We start from the raw sequence: 20,825 nt of genomic DNA, 5'->3' as shown, positions 1-20,825 counted from the left end.
AAAAACAAAACAAAGGTCCTGCCACTTCCAGGCATCAGAGCTGCAAAGAACAGATGCACCTTAGGCATCCAGGAGAATGATGTTATCTCATGAAATTTACATTTTGTATGTTTGCATTTTGAATTATAAAATAATCTTGTGATAAAAAAAAAAAAACATCTTTATCTACAGATGACATGATTGTAACGTATAGAAAATTCTAGGGGACTTCTGGTAAAGATGGCAAAGTAGAGATGCATAATGAACTACTTCAGGGTAAAAACCTCATGTCTGTAATTTTATATCACAACATTTCAGTTAAAGAATGTAAATCAAATATGGCAAAATATTAATGCTTATTTAACTTAAATGGTGAGTATATGGAGACTCAATATACTACTCTCTGCTTTTCTGTATGGTTGTCTTTATAATGAAAAAGGTTTTAAAATGCTCCCCCAAATAAAAAGAAAATCCTAAGTAACCACTAAAAAACTAATACAACAAAGAGTTCAGCAAAGGTTGCAGGATGTAAGATGAGTATACAGAAATTAATTGTATTTCTGTGCACTAGCAATGAACATTCAGAATAAGTTAAGAAAAGAATTACATTTATGATCCTTAGGATTAGATATAACAAAAAGCACAAAATTTGTTTAAAGATACTAAAGATGTAAATAAATAGAAAAACATCCTGTTTAAGGATCATAAGACTATATTGTTAAAATGGCTACATTCCTCAAATTGTTGTAGATTCAACACAACCCTTATCAAAATCTTCGCTAGCCTTTATACAGAAATCTGTAAACTAATCCTGAATTCACATGGAAATTCAAAATAGCCTGAACAGTCAAAATTTAATCTTGAAAAAGGACAAAGCTGAATTCAAAACTTACTATAAAGCAGTAATAATCAAGACAGTCTGGCACTAGCAAAAGAACAGACAATATAGGTCAATGGATTAGAACTGAGGGTCCAAAATAAACCCTTAAATCATGAACAATCGAGTTGCTACAACATGACAAGATAAATAGTGAAAGAACAGTCTTTTCAACAGACGGTGCTGAAACAACTGGATAGCTAGATGTAAAACAACAAAGACAGACCCCTATATTATACCTACAGAAAATTAACTCAAAATAGATCATATAAGACCTAAAACTATAAAACTAAGTACTGATCACTATTAAGTGTAAACACCTCGGGAAGAGTACAGTGAAAGGTAGAAGCTAGTTCTGGAATTTTCTGAGTCTTCTTAAACCAAATAGCAACTTATGATCTTAAAGGCTGAGGGGAAAGAGGAGAGAAAATGGAGATTTTGAAGAGATAAAACTATAAAAAAAATTTTTTTTAAATATATTTTATTGATTTTTTACAGAGAGAAAGGGAGAGAGATAGAGAGTTAGAAACATTGATGAGAGAGAAACATCGATCAGATGCCTCCTGCACATCTCCCACTGGGGATGTGCCACACTACAAAATTTGAAAGAGCACCAAAAGCAGGAGGTGCTCAAGAAACAATCAGCCACCCCAGTAGAACAGGGTGGGGATGAGGAGGAAATGAGAGCAGGTGTGTGAGGCCCCAAATTGTAAAGGTCAAATTGTTATGGCCTCTGAGGCTGGGGAAGGAACTTAGTTTGTATTCCAGTGTACACAAATGCATAGTTTTAGAAAGTAAGTATATACAGAGGATAGCTAACCTGAAGGTAGCGGAAACTGGAGGCAAGGAAATTAGATTTAAAAATAGCTGAGATAATCCTTTCCTCCTAAATCAGGAGGCCAGGGTGGTGTGACATGAAGCCAGCAGCTGCGATCAATGCCCACTGCCTGATGGCCCAGAAGATGGCAATGGTGGCAGCTGTTCCTCCAGCCCTTCCCAACAACTGAAATCTTTCTGCTTAATATAGTGAAGATCTTCTGTTCTGAAGGAAATAGTCATGAATTAGCACAGCAGCAGTGAAAGACTGGAAAATCTGTTCATCTTTTCCTTCATGTTCCCAATCTAGTTAAGAAGGCCTCCTCCATCCCAGGCTGAACGTATGGTTGTGGGGAGCCACTACAGTGTTTTGGACAGGTTCAAGTCTTGGACTGATGAGAGGGCACAGTCCTCTCATTGCCACGTGCAAGTCCCAGCTTGGAGGGCAGGGCCCTCCCAGCACAATTATAGCCAACAGCTGTGTTTTGAGCTTGAACCTATTGTCGGAACACATGGCCCCACGTGCCCGAGTAATATGGGCTTGATAGAGTTCAGATGCATGTAATTTAGTAGGATCGAAACCCACATCTTGACCATGCCCTTACTTTGTCTCGTGGAATCTGGCTATAAAATAAAGACACGGCTTGTAGTCCATGGCGCTGTCTCTCCATCCGGGAGCAGCATCCCACCCAGGCACAGCTCATTCTCTTGTCTGTCTTTTCTCCATCCTTCACTGCCCACTCTCAGGGTCACTGAGCCAGGCTGAGATGGCATGGCACATAAGGCACCCGGGAGCTGAGTATGCCATGGCCGTGCCGGCTCGCCACATATGGTCACCTATATTTTTCATAGTATTTGCATAATTTTTACATTTAGATCTTCAGTCAATATAGAGTTTACTTATCTATACTGTGTAAGGGTAAAAGCTAACCTTTTCTTTCAGATGAACTGCCTGAAGCCATTTATTCAATAAGCCACCCTTTTCTCAGTTAGCCAAAATGTCACCTTCAGTAAATTCCCACTTACACTTGGATCTGTTTCTGGACACTATTCCATTTCTTGGATCTGTCAACTGCTTTGCTAACACCATACTATTCCAAATGTAGTACATTTGCAGCGGTGTGTCAACCAATTGTATCAGAATTACATTAGAGAATCTTTAAAATGATGATTCCTCAGATATGTCTCGCTCCTTCCTCACCTCACAAAACTCTAGTGGTAGCATGTTTTTAAATGGCATGAATGTAATTTTTATGTACACTAATGCTTGAGAACTTACTGCTTTAAATATCTGGTAAGACCCTCATTATCATTATTCTTCAAAATGTTCCTATTAATTCTTACAGGCTTATTCTTCCACATAAATTTTAAAGTTAACATTTCTGCAATGAAACCATTTGAAAAATCCAAGGAAAACAAGACTCAGAAAAAAAATAACACATGATAAAATATGTGGAGCTCCTAAAAATTAAACAAACCAGGCAACAAACAGAAAGGAAGACTGGGCAAAGAATTATGTACAGAGAGGCCAAAAAGAAGAAATGCAGATGGCTAATACATATAGACAATATGTTCTCCTTAACTTGCAACTGAGATTAAAATGAAGCCATACCAATTTTCATCCAACAGTTTCACAAGTATGCAAAAGACTGCAATATCCATAGTCCACTGAAAAAACCTAGCATTATTTAAAACACACGCAGCCTTGGCAAGTGTGGTTCAGTTGGTTGAACATCAAGCCATGCACCACAAGGTCACCAGTTCTATTCTGGTCAGGGCACGTGCCCAGTTTGCATGCTAGATTCTTGGTAGGGGGGGTGCAGGAGGCAGCTGATTGATGTTTCTCTCTCACATTTATATTTTTCTCTCTCTCTCTGACCCTCTCCCTTCCTCTCTTTCTAAAAAAAAAAAAACACACAAAAAAAACAATAAAAACATTTTAAGTGTATTCATAAACTTAACAATACAAAGAATGCTATTGCTTACTTTTTAGTTGTCATTAGAAATTAAAGTTTCTAAGGGTAAAGAATTCTAATAAATATAGAATGTGTTTTCAGTGAAAGTTTTAATACAAGCAAATGCATTTTTAAGAAAATTAAAATGGTTTGCCCTAAAAAGAAAAAAAAGTTCTTCTGAATAAGATGAAACAAACTAAAAGGGACAAGTTGTAGAAGGTTTGTGGAAACGAAATCTTGGGAAAAAATTTTATGGGTGGTCAGTAAGATTTAAATAAATTTAAATAAGTGAATTTAAATATCAAAAATAGCTGATACATAATTGGAGTTTAGTTCTTTCTCTGTTAAAAGGACAAAGTTTCCCTGTATGCTTTTTAATAAGAATTCATAAAGAAAAAGCAAAGGTTTTGTTTTATTAAAATCATTTCCTGTGCTCTATTATCATCAGGTTTTTTATTGTTTATGTAAACCAAGTCTTAATATTAAAGGATCTAAATTTTACTTACAACTATTTAACTTTCTGTATTTGCCTGTGAAGTCCTTGTCACCATGATTGAGTAGATAACTAAATATTGTTTTAGTTTTAAAACTCCTGGTGTTTTTGGTAAACTTCCTATACATACAAAATTAAACTGTCTTTTTCTTTTTGTTAATCATAACTCGAAGATATCTTTTTTCCATTGATTTTTAGAGAGTGGAAGGGAGGAGGAGAGACAGAGAGAAACATCAGTGTGAGACACACATCCCTTGGTTGTCTCCCACATGCACCCTGAACAAGGCAGCAACCACTAGAATTGAATCAGTGACACTTCAGTCTGTAGGACAATGCTCTAATCACTGAGCAACCAGATAAGGCTAAAATGACTTTTTTATTTTAAGTTTTTTATTGTTTAATGTATTACATAAGTCTCCTTCCCCCCCCCCCCCCCGCCCCATTGATCTCTCCCCGGCCATCCCCAACCCCCAGCACAAGCCCTCAACTCCCCCCACCCCACCCCGTGTCCACTAGTTATGCTCATATGCAAGCATACAAGTCCTTTGGTTGATCTTTTACCTCCTCACCAACACTCCCCCCCACCCGCCTTCCCGCACTGAACTTTTTCTTAAGCTGAAAATAACTTGAAATTTTTTTCAGAAAGATCCCTGAGAAATTTCAAAGGACATCTCTCTCTTTATAAAAGGAGGAAATAAAATTAGATCTATTTGATATGCTAAATTACACAAAAACTTTTGTCTAATAAGAAATAATTATGTTGTATTTATATGCACATATTGTTAAAATGAATTTTCCAGAAATTATATAAAATTCTAAAGAATCTACAATGTCCTGATGTTTTCACTTGTAATTCTAGTTATCTGAAAATACTATATTGTAGAAAAAAAAGCACATTTCTTTGCCAAGTGCAATGTAATCAGAGATCTTTAACCATGTCATCTTAAGCCTGTCATTTACAGAGTCGACATATTACTCATACTTTTTTGCAGAGATTCATGAAGAGGACTCTGATACTCCAAAATACAGGTTTCTGATAAGTTTTAAGATCATACCTTTGAACTGGGTGAAAATTTACAGAACTCTATGAAAAACTGGATTCATAAAACTTCTAAAAGTAAGATTAAGACCAATAAAGCTTAATAACAAGACAATGAATCTCTGAGGATTATAATTTTATGAGTTTTTACTTGAAATAGTACTGGTTCTTTAATCTTTCATATTCCAGATATAAGGAAACCTTTTCTCTTAAGCTACCTATGACTTAGAGCAACCTGGTAAATTATATCTTTGTAAGTAGAATTGAAACATTTATCTTTTTCTCCCCACTTGATCCCACCAGAATCTGGAAACTCAGTATTATTTTCATTGCAATAGTTATTTGCCTAAGTTCAACATAATACAGTGGATCTCACTCTCCCTTATACTAAAGGAAAAACAAAGGATTTATTTTCCTTTCTAAAACCCTATTAACAAATCTTTAACAACCTTGAAGATTTCAACACTGACCACTCAACACTGACCACTTCTCTATGAATGAAATTAGACTGTACAGCTGAAAATCAAGATCATTAATGCATGTAAGTACTTTCTCTACACAACAAATAACAAGGTCAAAAAATTCTGGACCAGAACATCAGTTAAAGACAATATTAGAGAACTGAGTCATAGCACCATCTGGATTAGATAAATTTTCAGTTCACAACTAGAAAATTTGATGAAAAAATAATAGTTTGGTCTTTTTCTTTTTAAGAAAGCTGTTAAACTTGTATTTATTCTAATTTCAGAAAATAAAATTTTGGCCCTAAGGACATATATTGGGAGGGAGAAAGGGAAGAAAAGGAAAACCAGAAAGTCTTTGCCATGGATATATTTAGATTAAGAATTGAAAAGCAGCCCTAACCAGTTTGGCTCAGTGGATAGAGTGCCGGCCTGTGAACTGAAGGGCATGTACCTCGGTTGCTGGCATATACCCAGTAGGGAGTGTGCAGGAGGCAGATGATCAATGTTTCTCTCTCATCGATTTTCTGACTCTCTATCCCTCTCTCTCTCTATTTAAAAAAAAAAATCAATAAAATATATATTATTTTTTTAAAAAGAATTGAAAAGCAGATGAATAGAACCAACTATCTATACTAATAAAAGAGAAAAATGGTAATTGGCGTACGACGATACCCTTTTCATTGGCTAATCAGGGCTATATGCAAATTAACTGCCAACTAAGATTGGCAGTTAACTGCCAACAAGATGGCGGTTAATTTGCATAGGTAGCACAATGCAGGGAGGCGAAAGGGAAAGCAGGAAGAAGCCCCCTGCCACTGACAGTGATCGGAAACCCAGGGGGGGAGCTAAGAGCTGGGGGGCAGGGCAAAGGCGGCTCTGGGGCCGCCTTTGCCCTGCCCCCCAGCCATGATCGGAGAATCAGGTGCCTTTTCCGCCCTGGCCAGTGATAGCAGGAAGTAGGGGTGGAGCTAGCGATGGGAGCTGGGCACGGTCAAAGCTGGCAGTCCCAGGAGCTAGGGGTCCCTTGCCTGGGCCTAAAGCGAAGCCCATGATCGCGGGGCCGCTGCAGCTGTGGGTCCCCGCTGCCCAGGCCGGACGCCTAGGCCAGAGGCGTCCGGCCTGGGCAAGGGGCCGATCCTGCGATTGGAGGGTGATGGGAGTCAACGCCTGAGGGCTTCCCAGTATGTGAGAGGGGGGAGGCGGGGCTGAGGGACCCTCCCCCCCGCCCCCCCCACACACACACCCAGTGCACGAATTTCGTGCACCGGGCCCCTAGTCTTTCCATAATCTTCAGTTATCTACTGTAAGCTTTTTTAATCCTTTTATTAAAATAACAATAGGACTCTTGAAAAGTTTTCTTGAACCACAAATACAATCCCCAGGACTTCCATAACCCTGATCCATTTTTTTTTAAACCTCACCCGAATATATGTCCATTGATTTTGAGAGAGAGAGGAAGGGGGGAGGGGGTGGGGAGACAAGAGAAACAGAGAGAGAAACAAACATTGATGTGAGAGAGCAACACCAATAGGCCACCTCCTATGAACACCCTATCCAAATGGAACCCAAATCCTAGGTATGTGCCCTGACTGGGAATTGAACCTGCAATCTTTCGGTGCATGCGATGACACTCCAATCAACTGAGCCACCCGGCCAGGAGCAGACACTTTTTTTTTTTAATCTACATTTATTCCATCTTCCCTTTCCAGATAAAGTCTAAGCCAGATGTTCTTAAAACAAAACAAAAACTCTAGGTCTTGGCACAAAATGAAATAGGAAACAGAAAATGGGTCAAGAAAACTTATACACTTTCAGGTTGACACAGAATAGGAATTATAACACACACATGCTGATGCATACACAGACACTAGTCTCTGCTACTAATTACTGTGAGACCTAATACAAGTAACTAAATCTTAATTTGCTCCCCATTAATGTTGATGGAATTCAGCTAAATCTCTTTTTAAGACTATATTCTACTGATGCCTAGGACTCCCAAATTAATTTGTAGTAGTGACAATCATCTACAATGAAGATTTAAATAACCCTAAGAACCCATTTCTTTCTTCAATAGAAGGTACTTTTTTCCACACACACAAATTTTGAGGGAGGGAGGGAGGAAAAGTTCCCCCGCTTTAAAAAAAAAAAAAAAAAAAAGCAAAAACCACTCTATGAGATTTCTAAGGTCCATTTCAAAAGTTCATTTTCCAGCTGACCAGATGGTCACCATAGAGGGTGAATGAACGATGGGTGCAAAAGGCTGGGTGAAGCCTTGACTTCCTTTCCATTTTGAATCATTGTCCATGTACTATCTTAACAACAACAAACATACTTTTTAACATACAGTCTAAAAACACTATGGGTGATCTTTCACAGACTTATCCAACAAAGATGAAATGGGTTCAGATCTGGGTTGGGTTTCCCAACAAATAAAAAACTAACTGCTTCAAACAGAAGCGCGCACACACACGTTTTAATGCAGTAGGCAAATCTAGTTTCTTATCTTCATCCTGACCTCTGGATCTATCCTGCCCACACAACTGAAAGGACAAGAGCCGTACCCCAGAAAAAGAAACTGCCAGATGGTGCTTCCTCAAGTAGACAAATGTGTGAAGACTAAGGTCGTCCATTAAAAAGCATCTAGGTCCACTTTTACACACAAAAATTTCCCTTCGTTCTTAGGACTACCAGACTTAACAAATAAAACTACAAGATGCCTAGTTAAATTTGAATTTCAGATAAACAATGAACAAACGTTAAAGTATATGTATCCCATGCAGTATTTGACATTTACTCATATACTGAAAAATTACTTGATGTTCACTGGAATTCAGATTTAAATGAGTGCCTTGTATTTTATATATGGTAAACCTATTCCCATATCCAGTCCACCAGCACATGTGAGATGTAATTACGATGACCAACCATTCCAATTTGCCTGGGACTGAGGAGTTTTCCTAGGACACAGAATTTTCAGCATTAAAACCAGGAAAGTCCCAGGCAAACGGGGATGAGCTGGTCACCCTACAATCAATAATCTCATGGAGTAAGCCAACAAATTGTAGCCTGAGTCCCACCACTAGTAAAAGTTTGATCTTTGTCTTTGAAATAGCATTCCTGTACTTTATTTCCACATATGTCACCATTGATCTAATACACAAAATTTATAGTGAGGATAAAAATGAAATGCAGTAGATATAAAGGACTTTGGGAAAACACAAAGGCACTGTGAATGCTAGTTATCAGTATAGCTGGATGGGTACAAAGTTCTGTTTCATGCTGTTTCAAAGTGCTTTATATGGTCCTACTGAAGGTACTATTTGTTGCAACACTGGTTTAACTGCATATAAAAAATGTTCAATAAACTTGCTCCTTTTAGAACCCTGCCAATAAGTTCTGGGTCTGATGCAGCCCCACCTCCACTTACTCATCATGTAATATAGGACAAGTCCCTAAACACCCCAGCTTCAGGTTCACTGTAAAACTGGGGTGATAATAAATACCAAATAAAACTCCCTTTAGGAGCAAACAAGGAAAGCAGGTGAAAGCACTCTACATAAACTATAATATACAATGTATGTTTTAATAGTACTTAAAATTTTGTTGTTCATACAAAATTATGTATACTATTATTTTTCTTTATCTTATTTCTTACACCCGACTGATAAATACCAAAGTCAATTCAAATGTGTACGCTTACTGAAAGGTCAGATTCTAGAGACAAACAGACTGGGTATCTGCTCAAATCAAGGGAAAGTATGAGAAAGTTATCTGTGTCACTTTGCCATAACACCTTATTCCCATGTCAAAAGCTACTGGAGAAGTATAGACTATATTAAGAAAACAGACAGGCAAATGCAGTCCTTTGCCTAGGAGGCGGGGGAGAAAGTCACAAAAGCTTGACCATGATGAGTTGACTGGATCCATATATTTCTGGACAAGGAATCAAGGAGAGGGTACTATATGCAGTAATAACAGTATCTATAAGAATACAGAGATATTCAAGAACAGGGCAATTCAAGACAACACTAAGTACTATAGTAGGTTGATAAATGACCCCAAAGGTATCAGGACCCCAATCCTTAGAACCTAGAAATGTTGCCTTTTTTGGGAAAAGTATCTTTGCAGGTGTGAATATGAGGAAGCAATTTTGGATATCTGGTGGGCCCTAAATGTCATCACAAGTGTCCTTACAAGATGGAGGTAAAGGGAGATTTGACACACAGAGGAGGCGATGTGAAGATCCAGCAGAGGGACTTGAAGATGCCGGCCTGGAAGGCTACAGTGTACCTCCGATGCAGCAGTCACGGAAGCCAATGCAATGATGAGAAAAAATATGAGGGGTATGAATATTGGAAAAAAGGACACAAAATCATCGTTGTTTACAGATTAATTGGCTGAAAAGAAAAGAAAAACTCAAAAGAACCATCTGAAAACTATCCAACTAGAGGGAGAATTCACTAAGATATCTTGATATTAAGTACATGATAAAAATTTGTAATTGGAAAACGAAAAGGAAAAATTTCGTAGTCACAATAAAAGGAACTTTAAACATTTAATATACACATCTTAAACATTATGTGTATTATATATACACACACATATATATACTCATACATGCATACATATATACATAGCTACAGAAAAAAAACTAAAAGACCTTCAAATATGGAAAGACAGACTAGTTCCTGGGTAGAAAGGATAACTATAACTCACCAAAATTAACCTCTAAACCAAATACAATCCCAATCACAAAATCTTACTAGGACTTGGTTACTTGTTTGTTTTGTATGAGTACTTGATACATGAATCCCAAAGTCTATCTAGAAGAAAACATCTTTAAGACTAGCTAATAAAACGTGGAACAAGAATTAGCGCATACTTGCCCAGGAGCTACACCGATTGTCAAAGTAACCTTGAACTTCAAGACTCAGCTGCAGCCTCTAAGTGAAGTACTCCTTGGTCCCACAGACAGAGCCAAATGGATCCCTGTGTGCTCCAATTCCTCCCTCCACTCCTGCCTCACACAGAGAGCCATGAAAGAGCACAGAAGGAGAAATCACATGTACCTTGACATAGTTGAAAGACAGGAAATATGGGGGGATTTAGAAATGCAAATGGAATATAGAAGCATGTTGTAGATACAATGAGACAGGTTTTTAATTTTAAGCAAGGCATTTGACCAAATTTATTTTTTCAGAATGATTACTTGGGTTACCACAGAAAAGAAACTAGAAAGGAATCCAGGTATGTAGTTATTACAAGAACCCAAGAGAAGAATGAAAAGGTCCAGAGTTTATGACAGTAGTTACAGAAGCAGCAGGACCAACTGTAGAGACTTTTCTGAGTTAAGACAATAGGATATAGGATGTGTGAATATTAATCTTTGAAGATTAATGTCAACATTTCTGACAAGAGATATGAGGAATATAGGAGAAAGAACAGAAACCTCTGAGAGCGCATGTGTAGAGGGTTGGCTACTGTGTATAGCACTGACAAGAATAGAGTTAGGATACTGTCAGAAATACAGGACTAAAGATGTAGACAAAGCTAAAGATGTAGATTTTAGAGTCATCACTGATCTATTCATAAGAGTCAAAACCAGAAAATGATACAAAAATAATAACAGTATAAACTGTGTGGGTCCATTTACACATGGATTTTTCAATACATGGGTTTTTCAAAGATACAGTATTGTAAATTTATTTTCTCTTCCCATGATTTTCTTAATAGCATTTTCTTTTCTCCAGCTCCCTTTTTGTAAGAATACATTATGTAATACATATAACATACAAAACATGTGTTAATCAACTGTTTATGTTACTGGTAAGACTTCTGGTTAATGGTAGGCTACTGGTAGTTAAATTTTGGGGGAGTCAAAAGTTTTCTGAGAAAAAAAAAAAAAAGTTTTCTGAGGATGTTCAACTATACCCTAACAATCCCCTGTCAAGTTGTTCAAGAGTCAACTGCATATCCTATATAATAAAAGCCTAATATGCTAAATGTCTGGTCATTCAGTTGGCCATTCAACCAATCAAAGCATAATATGCTAATGATATGCTATGGCTGCTCAACTGCTCACTATGACATGCACTGATCACCAGGGGGCAGACAGTCAACTGGTTGACCAGTTGCTATGACATGCACTGACCACCAGGAGGCAGACGCTCCAACCAGTAGATTAGCTTGCTGCTGGGATCCGACAGATCAGGACTGAGCAAGACAGGCCAGACACACCCTGGAGCCCTCCTGCGGTACCTCCCGGGCTGGCCAACCTCCCACATCCCTCTCAGGCCCCAAATGTGCACTGGTGGGGTCCCTCGACCTGGCCTGTGCCCTCTTGCAATCTGGGACCCCTCGGGGGATGTCAGAGAGCCGGTTGCGGCCTGAGGGCGGGACAACCAGTCACTATGACATACACTGACCACCAGGGAGCAGATGCTCAACACAGGAGCTGCCCCCTGGTGGCCAGCGTGCTCCCACAGGGGGAGTGCTGCTCAGCCAGAAGCCGGACTCACAGCTGGAGTGAAGCGGGAGCCTCTCCCACCTCCATGGCAGCGCTAAGGATATCCGACCTGAGGGCTTAGGCCCATTCATCAGTAGGACATCCCCCCGAGGGCTCCCGGACTGTGAGAGGGCGCAGGCCAGGCTGAGGGACCCCACCCCACCCCCGCCCCGCTTGAGTGCATGAATTTCGTGTACCAGGCTCTAGTTCACTTATAAAATACTAGAGGCCCAGTGCACGGATTCTTGCACATTGAAAGGAAATTAATTAGAAGAAATATTTTAGAGGCGGGGAGGAACAGAGGGAGATTACCCAGCCAGGGAGGGGCTCCGGGAGGGCTTCAGGGCATGTCCGGCCTGTCTCACCCAGTCCCAATCCACCAGACCCCAGCAGCAAGCTAACCCACCAGTGGGAATGTCTGCCCCCTGGTGATCAGTGTGCATCATAGCAGCTGGTTGAACAAATGGTCAGACATTTAGCATATTAGGCTTTTATATATATATATAGAGAGAGAGAGAAGGATTAAGGACAGGCTATGAAAGCCAGCTGAGAAAGGTAAAAGCCAAAAGAAGTGTCCTATAAGACATGAGGACATTGTCAGAGGCTACAGAGAAAGGGACAAGTGGTGATATTAAAGTACAACAAGCAATTGTACTGAAACAATCCCATCATATTTTCTTGCCTTCTTGATCACATAATTTTTTAATTATATCTGTACATATTGCTCAACCTGCTAGCTATTCAAACACATACTTTATCAACAGTGAGTCTGCTCTTAGAGAGAATTCCTGTGCTCCCACTAATAAGTGCATACTGGTCATTTGATGTCACGTTGTTGGCCTTCCAAACTTTTCTGTCTTGTGCTCACATCTTTCAACTCAATTTAACAAACATTTACTGAGTATCTCACATCTATTTTTGTGCTAGGTGACAGAGATGCAAAGACTGAGTCATTCAGCAAACATAAGTATCTTCTATTATCAGTGGTTCTCAACCGTCTGGCCCTTTAAATACAGTTCCTCATGTTGTTACCCAACCATAAAATTATTTTCGTTGCTACTTCATAACAACTGTAATGTTGCTACTGTTATGAATCGTAATGTAAATATCTGATATGCAGGATGGTCTTAGGCAACCCCTGTGAAAGGGTCGTTCAACCACCAAAGGGGTCGCGACCCACAGGTTGAGAACCACTGTTCTATATGCTGGGCACTGGGTGACTAAAGCACTAATATCCCTGTCCTCATAGAGCTGTCTTTTCATTGGAGGGATGCATTGCACACAGCTACTCTGCCCCCCCCCCCCAAAAAAAGCCCAAAAGGAACACATTATGTTTTAGAGACTTATCTAAAAAGACAGCAAATACAATTGTCATTTTATCAAGCAATTTCAAATTAACAAGAAACACAAAACTAATTAATTACCTATAGTTAACATGCCTGTCCTCTGGCTTCATACAATACAAATAAATATTAACTTAAACATGCATACAGTCAGCTCTCAGTTATCTGTGGGTAAACTATCCAGGCACCAACAGCAATTCTCTAACACTGACTCATGTTTCTGGGTTTTATCCCTTGCAAACTTCTACCATGTAATCTTGTAACACATGATATAGTGTAAGAACATACAGTTTAAGACTTTCACAAAGTAATTCAAATATTACATATGCCAGTTTTACTATGTCCACCATTTTTCAAATGAACTCCCAGAGACACATCCCTAAATCCAATACATTTCAATTCATTTCCCAGAGCCAAGTCACCAAAAGCTCTTCAACCCCGTTCCAAATTTAATTCATCTCTAAAGCTGCCTCCAAGCATGAGCCTAGCTTTTATCTACTAGCTTACCTTCTCAAAATTCTATGGATCACAAGAAACTTTGGTAAAAACTATTGGCATTCCAAACATGTGCTCCTTAAATACTGTGTATATATACTATTGTTCTAGCATTTTGTAAATACCACACCGCATGCATAAAATAGAGATTTTTTAAAACAAGAAATAAAACTTCTAACATTTTCTCCCAGCACCCAGAGATGGGTTGCATGCACACCCAAGAGCACATGTACCCTATAAGACAGACATCATCCTTATCCAAAGAAATTGAAACTCAGAGGTTAATTTGCCATGGTCACAAACTAGAATGAGAGAACGAGATTTGGGAATTCAAGCAATAGTGCTGCACCAAGCTCAAGCCCACTGTCACTCCTCTGGACCACACCAACCTCTCCTTATACTGCCTTCCCTGACCTCACTCCCAGCCAGCTACTGCTTCCCACAACTCCCCACCTCCCTCAAAATGCTATTAGAGAGAACAGATATTCTTTTTATGCCTCAGAAAGTGATATACAGACTAAATATTTTGAATTTCTAAGGAAGGCACTATGTTGTCTAAACAGGCATCAGCCTATAAGTCAGACCGAGTTCCAGAATAAACGATGAATACAAATTCTTAGATTCTAACACATGAGCAATACGGAAAGTTACATAATGCAAATGGAAAATGACTTAGGGAAATACTAATTGTGAATATGTAAAAAATGATTCCGTGATTATGATCCATGTGATATAGTTTCAATTACTGTTAATTCTGTTTACATTAAAATTATGTCAAGTAAAGTGCTCAAATTAATTTATTCTAGTTTTCTTTGGAACTAAAATAAATTCCTCACCTCACCCTTCCCCAAAACAGGAGGTACAAGTCCAGAGATCAAGTCAGTCTCCAAGGGGAAGAGAAGGTTTCTGGCTGTTTTAGTCTTACAGTAAAAAATAAAAGCCAAAGTCAAGGTCGAGAATGAAGATCACTGCAGTGCCAATAAAAGTAAAGTACAAATAAGAAACTTCTGTGGTTGAAGTAGGAGAAGCAGATCATAACTCTGGTGAGCAAGAAAGTATTACAGACAAGGAAACAGCACCAACAGGCTAACGGGCAGGGGCAATGCCACACTGCCAGGCCTGCTGTGCACAGTGCCACATGGCAGTGCCCACCACAGCCACAGCAGCAGGGTTAGAAACAACCTGGGCCAGAACCCAAATGCCCTTCCTGTATCAACTCAGAGCCCACATGGCTCTCTTCACCTGCTGGCTGCTCAGTCTAGGGCAGTGGTTCTCAGCCTTCCTAATGGCGAGACCCTTTAATAGTTTCTCATGTTGTGGCGACCCCCAATTTCATTGTTACAAATTGAACATAATTAAAGCATAGGGATTAATCACAAAAACAATATGTAATTATATATGTGTTTCCAGATGGTCTTAGGCCAACCCTGTGAAAGAGTCGTTCGACCCCCAAAGGGGACGCGACCCACAGGTTGAGAACCGCTGTCTAGGGCCTTCCGTTCCTAGGATCTTCAATCCTTTCAGTAGTTACTTTCTGAGTTGAAGGAAGCACTAAATAAATGAGTTTATGCCAGGACTTAACTGTGTTTGCTTCTCTCCTGGGATGATTTATCCTCACGGCTTCCCTGGTCCCTCAAAACAGTTGATGCCTCAATCCTGCTCTTGGACCTATCCATTTGAGTACCTTCCTCAGACTCAATTCTTCCTTCAAATCCAGCCTATTTCTCCTTTTTGCTCAGCTGACCTTTCTCTGGCTATTCTGCCCTCTGTATTGCTCACTCAACATTAACCACATGCTGTATCCATCTTCATAGAGCTTAAATACTCCTGTCCTTAGGTGATTAATGTTTCCCAGTCCCCTCTAAATGATGTATGCTTTTATTTATATAATGGCTTTGCTCACTCACCAGATTCAAAATACCAGAAAAACAAAACCAGAGGCACAGGGAAACTTAGAAGTGGTAATTGATGCACAGATGTAGGCATGTCCAAATTCAAATTACATAAGTGCAGATTTTATTATATCAATTAAAGGATAGAGAGAGGAGGAAGAAAAAGAGAGAAGAAATGCTTTGGTAGTATGGTGTTCTAAAAAGACTATTATGAGTGAACTAAAACTGGGCTGATTTTTATAGGAATTGAACAGTTCTTGGCAATTTTTTGGAAATTGCTCAGGGCTCCAAGATAAGGTACTGATTTGTATCAGGTCAGTCACAGACCTGTCTCCTCTATTACTAGAGAAGAGGTGGCCCTCCTCCTAGCCCAGCGGTTCTCAATCCGTGGGTCGCGACCCCTTTGGGGATTGAACGACCCTTTCACAGGGGTCACCTAAGACCATCGGAAAACACATATATAATTACATATTGTTTTTGTGATTAATCACTATGCTTTAATTATGTTCTATTTGTAACAATGAAAATACATCCTGCATATCAGATATTTACATTACAATTCATAACAGTAGCAAAATTACAGTTATGAAGTAGCAATGAAAATAATTATGTTGTGGTGACCCCCAACCATATGAGGAACTGTATTAAAGGGTCGCGGCATTAGGAAGGTTGAGAACCACTGTCCTAGCCTGCGGAACTTTGTACTAACAAGTAACAACACTTTCCTCAACTGTATTCAACCTCTCCCTCTCAGCTCCCACTTTCCCAGTTACTAAATCCAATGATGGTACTTAATTTTCCTCACAGGCACACTCCACAGTATTAACCGCTTCCTCCCCGTGGCTGCAGGGACACCTGCTTCTGACTGTCCTCACTTCCCTGGCCACTCCTCAGGTATCTTTGCAAAGGCAGCCTCCTCTCCCCAGCTCCATCCCAGGCCTCCTCCTGTGATTAGTCTAGTCTCTGCAAAGGCAATCTTACTCATGCCAGGTTTCAGCCATCACCTCTACACTGATGGCTCCAAAATGGTAAACTAGTGATCACCCAAAATCTCATTCATCTCCTTCTCCCTCCCCTATTATCATTAATCCCCATGTCTGAGACTTTACCTCTACATCTCCACTTTCTCAATATTTGTGCTCATGATATAAGGCTATTGAGAATCAAATGGGCTAACATGATAGTACTTGGAAATAGGTGAGAAAAACAACACTTAAATCTGAGTATTAGTATTCATTAAATTGAAACCTTGAAAGCAAGGACTTTCTCAAATTCATCTTTTTATTTATTCCCCATGGCACACCTAGCACACTGCTTTGCATGCAGATGGCCTTTAGTAAATGTATTGCAATAAATTATTTGTATTGGCTTAATACATGTTCAATTGAAATATTCACATATTAAAGAGCTTACATTTCCCAAATCATGTCATCATTTTTATCTCCTAAGAGGTAAGAATCACTTTGTAAAGTATAAACTATACTGGATACTTTTGATAATGATGTAGCTTATCTAAAGTAAGAAAATCCTGTCACCTTTTTGGACCCAGCTTCCCTGAAAACATCCAAATCCCATCCTCAAGTCCAAATCTCACATAAAGACTCTTGCTTCCCAACAGTTCACTTTGAGAGGGGAAAACTTAAGCATTACAGAAATATTTAAGCTTTAAGCACCCTGAAGGTAGGCAGAATGACTAATTGAAAAAGTTCCCTATCTGATTTTCATATCTTTCAATGTGAGTGGCATTCTGATTAGGAACAAATACTGCTCAAAGGTTCTCAAACTCATTAGGTACCTTTAATTATAGCCTCAGAATGCAAGATTGTCATTCCAGTAAAATCTTCACCACATCAGTTCAAATAACTGCCTAGATTTCCGTCTAACTCGCAATCCTCATTGTAATCTTCATTCACACACTATTTTTCCTTCACTGCACATCCTAACTTGTACTTGTATATTTATTCATACGATTTGTTTCATGTCGTTTTCCTGGTTTCCCCGGTGACGTCAAGGATCACACCAATCCCCATGTACCCCAGCACCTTACATGGGGCCTGACACACAACAGGAGTCAAAAGGCTCTAGCTGATTAATCGAATGAGGAATGAACTAATTATTTAAGCAGCAGGGAAGCACATAAACAATAAGAACTTGAGGCTTTGAGATCTGACTCCCCAAAACCAGACATGGCATGATTTTCCCCATAATTTGTCCATCTTTCATTTCTTACATCTTTCTTTCCTTCAAGGACATTTCACTCACAGAATAGCTCAGCTTTAAATTATCCAGTCCAAATGTCTTACCAATCCAGTACCTGAGACCCAAAGACACTAGGTGACTTGTCACATCAACCCTTACATACAATGGACCTCTATGCCAACAACACTGCCATCCCACAGAATTAATTCTTTTTGTAGAAGAAGAGAGAAACCAGGAAAAGCCTGACAGAAAATGCCAGAGTGACTACTAAAGCCAGAGAAGCTTTACTAATCCACAGGGTCAGAACTGCACAGGAAGATGCCAGAAAACAAAAGAATCAAGTCTGTGAAACAGACTCCCATGTCACAACACCTCTTCCTAGTAATAACCTTCTGAAACACTCAGCAGCACCCTTCAACTCTGGGCACCAATCTGGGGAGACAAAAAGGTTGTCATGACCATGAAACCTAGTTCTCCTGACCACCCAAACAAAATTCCTGCTGTGGCAACTATTCAGCCAGCCCCAAGGAAGAGGCAGCCGAATCCTACCCTAGCCTATCCTATTCTATCCTATAGCCTATCCTGTATAATAAACCCTATATAATAAAACCCTAATATGCAAATCAACCAAACGGCAGAATGACTGGTTGCTATGTCAGGCACTGACCACCAGGGGGCAGATGCTCAATGCAGGAGCTGCCCCCTGGTGGTCAGTGGCTCCCACAGGGAGGAGCACAGCTGGGCCAGAAGCTGGGCTCAGGGCTGGCAAGCACAGCTGCAGTGGCAGTGGCAGTGGCAGGAGCCTGTCCCGCCTGCAGCAGAGGTGGCAGTAAGGAGCCAGGGAGCAAGGGGTTCCAGACTGCACAGCTGAGGGACCCCCCTTACCCCACCCCCCCCCCCACCCCCAGTGCACGAATCTCATGCACCAAGCCTCTAGTACAGTGGTAAGAGGTGAGAGCTCTGGATGTTTAGACAGGATACTCTGAATCCCGGCTTCTTTTCTCACTTGCTGTGATCTGGGGCAAATTAACCTGCCCAGATTGCAGTTTTCTCCAGCTGTAAAATGGGAATAACCACCAAGAGGATTGTTAACGATATAAAGACACCATGCATAAAGCTCTTAGTACAGTGCCTGGAATATTATAAAGGCTCAATAAATGTCAGCCGCTTGACATTTTGTTCAGCTGCAATCACTTTCACAAAGCCTATTCCCTCTCTAGCTTCCATATAATTTTAAAGACGTTGTTCCGACCAGGCTGTTTTTGAGGGGTCGTATATACAAGCAGAGCACTTTTTTTTTAAAACCAAACTGGGCAAACCAGTTCAATGACTCACTGCCTGGGGTTCCTCATCTATGAAACGGGCCTGATGATAGCACCTAACCCCCAGAATTTCTGGCAGCGAGCACGCCCTCGGTGCTACCCATCCTATTGCTGGTATGTAATTTAAACGCACTCAGGGAAAAGAAAACCATCTCTCCCTCTCCTCTTCCTCTTCCTCTCTCTCTCTCTCTCTCTCTCTCTCTCTCTCTCTCTCTCTCTCTCTCTCTCTCGACCCCAAAACACCGATCCGTCTTCATGCCAGTCCCATCACCGCAGATCGTGGCCAGAACAAATACTAAGGTCGATCCACCTCACACACCCAATTTCTTCTCACACCCGCAGCAAGGCACCCCCACCCACCCCTCCAGCCAGGCTTTCCGAAATCGCGGACTCAGTTTCCTCCCAGGGACCGCGCCAGAGCCCACCTATCCCAGTTATCAGCCCCCACCCCGCCCCCACAGCGCCGGGAGACCCCGTGCATCCTTCCTGCACCGGACAGCGCCGCGTCTCCGGCCGCGGTCCCCGCCCCCCCACCCCGCTCACGTGGGCGCTTTGGCCGAGGCCCCACGTCACTCGCTGCCCGGACCCCACCGAGGTGCCTCCCACTCTGCCCCGCAACTGGTCCCCACGCAGCTGGTCCCCACGCAGCTGGTCCCCACGCCGCGGGCCGGCTCGGGACCCCCCGGAGCCGTGCTCGGCGGCCACGTCGGGGCCCCGGGGACCCCAGACCAGCCGCGCTCCTCCTCCGCGCGGGGGCCGCCCTCGGGCGCAGCCCGACCGCACGCCGAGGCCGCACCGCCACCGGCCCCGCCGCTCCCACAACGGGCGCCGCACTCACCGCGATGCCGGGCTCCGGTCCCTGCGGCCTCGGGCCCGCGCAGGCCTGGCTGCGCCCCAGAGCGGTCACGTCCCGCGCCGCCTCCTGGAGACCCCGGCGCAGCCGCCGCGGCCGCACTGCGAGGGGGCGACCGTCCGCTGCCCCGTCCGCCGTCGCCGCCTCGTCCCGGCCCGGCCGCGGCGACCACTGCAGCGCCGCTCCCGGCGCCGGCACACCAGCGTCTGTTGAGCCGAACCGCCCGGGACGCGCTCCCAGGCCGGCGCTCGTTGCATATGCAGAAAGGCCGCCGCCCATTGGCCCGCGGGCGGTGGCGCGTGCGGGGCTGGGCCTATAGAATTCCGGCGGGGAGCGCGAGGCGGGCGGCCCGGGCGGAGCGGGGTTACTACGGGTCAGTCGGCGGAGCCGTGGCGGACGGGACCCAGCCGCAGCCGCCGCCGCCGCCGCCGCCGCCGCCGCCGGGCGGGAACGGGGTCGACGGAGAAGGAAGGGGCCGCGGCGGCGGGAGGAGGGGCGCCAGGTTCTGCGGCCGCGACTAGAGCCGAGGAGGTGGGTCCCTCCTGCGGGGAAAAGGCCACCCCCAAAAGAGAACGGAAAACGCAGTTATTGCT

General features: G+C 42.0%; 1 protein-coding gene across 6 annotated transcripts in view; it reads right to left on the bottom strand.

The window, feature by feature from the left end:
• The window catches only part of ACSL3 (acyl-CoA synthetase long chain family member 3), a 54,922-nt gene extending 34,448 nt beyond the window's left edge, over positions 1–20,474 (bottom strand). For 4 of the 6 annotated variants that reach the window (XR_009453760.1, XM_059703316.1, XM_059703315.1 and 1 more), the window contains exon 1: positions 20,218–20,473. The gene's annotated coding sequence lies outside the window, so the exon portion shown is untranslated. Of the gene's footprint in view, positions 1–20,217 lie in introns of all 6 variants that reach the window. The other 2 variants (XR_009453759.1, XR_009453761.1) reach the window with 1 other exon arrangement.
• Between the last annotated feature and the right edge of the window lie 351 nt (positions 20,475–20,825).

The sequence above is a fragment of the Myotis daubentonii genome, chromosome 7 (genome assembly GCF_963259705.1).
Source record: "Myotis daubentonii chromosome 7, mMyoDau2.1, whole genome shotgun sequence".
Lineage (NCBI taxonomy): Eukaryota > Metazoa > Chordata > Mammalia > Chiroptera > Vespertilionidae > Myotis > Myotis daubentonii.
The sequence above is the reverse complement of the archived record's forward strand: the minus strand, read 5'-3'. Positions and strand labels throughout refer to the sequence as shown.